At 42.4% G+C, this 1087-nt stretch overlaps 1 pseudogene; it reads left to right on the forward strand.

Moving 5' to 3' along the window:
- Positions 1 to 255: 255 nt before the first annotated feature.
- Positions 256 to 825, forward strand: LOC108302459 (annotated as a pseudogene).
- Positions 826 to 1087: the final 262 nt, after the last annotated feature.

Genomic DNA, 1087 nt, shown 5'->3' on the forward strand with positions numbered 1-1087 from the left:
GTCAATATCCCTGGCATTGGTTTTAAGAGATACAACTCTGGCTTTGCCACCTGCTCTCCACTTCCACCTGAGCACTGCTACAGCTGCCCAGAGCTCGCTCTGAGCTCCAGGGTCCTCCTACGCTAGACCACCATGGACTCCCTCCAACGGCCATCGTTACCTACCAAGATCTCATCAGCCACAGAGAGGTATCCTCTGACTTTTACAAAGATCCTATAAATCAGAGACCGGCTGTGCCTGGAGGTGGAGGGGAAGATGGTCAGTAGGAGAGACTGTAACATTGAAGACTTCCCATTAGTGAGAATGTCTCCACTGAAGACCCCGAGGGTAAAGGTATGGAAAGAACAGTAATCGATGCTGTTGTTATCACCATGAACCATCACTTGCCAGAATCCAGCTCACAAAAGAAGCCTACAAGAGGTACATCAAAGATTACATGAAATGAGTCAAAGGCAAACTTGAAGAACAGAGACCATAAAAAGTAAAATCTTTTATCATGGACTGCAGAACAAATCCAGCACATCCTTGCTAATTTCAAAAACTACCCGTTCATTGTTTGTGAGGACATGAATCAAGATGGCATGCTGGCTCTACTGGACTACCATGAGGGTAATGTGACCCCGTATATGATTTTCTTTAAGGATGATTTAGAAATGGAAAACTGTTAACAGATTTGACAATTGCTGTGGATCTATCACCTGTCATTATAACCGGCTGCTGCTCGTCATCCACACAACACCAGGACTGAAGACAAATGGGACTGATGTCACCTTGAGCACTTTATTTTGACCATGATTTATTTGGAGTGGAGGCATTGTTTTTAAGAAAAAAAAATGGCCATATATAGGTTGTCTAACAATAAAATACATTTAAATAAAAAAAAATACAACTCTGTGACCTAGACTAGAGCTGTCAGCTACCGCTCCCCCACCCACATATAGACTCACAGGGAGCTCTGCTAAGGAGAGAAGCAAAATCTCTTTAGAATTTTTTAGAGGTTTATTTATTTATTTATTTACCTTTCACTGGATTTTTGACCAGTCATGGATAGGGAAGATCCAATGATCGGGTGCAAGTGGTTTCACAA

Source organism: Cebus imitator, unplaced genomic scaffold (assembly GCF_001604975.1).
Source record: "Cebus imitator isolate Cc_AM_T3 unplaced genomic scaffold, Cebus_imitator-1.0 Scaffold41, whole genome shotgun sequence".
Classification (NCBI taxonomy): Eukaryota; Metazoa; Chordata; class Mammalia; order Primates; family Cebidae; genus Cebus; species Cebus imitator.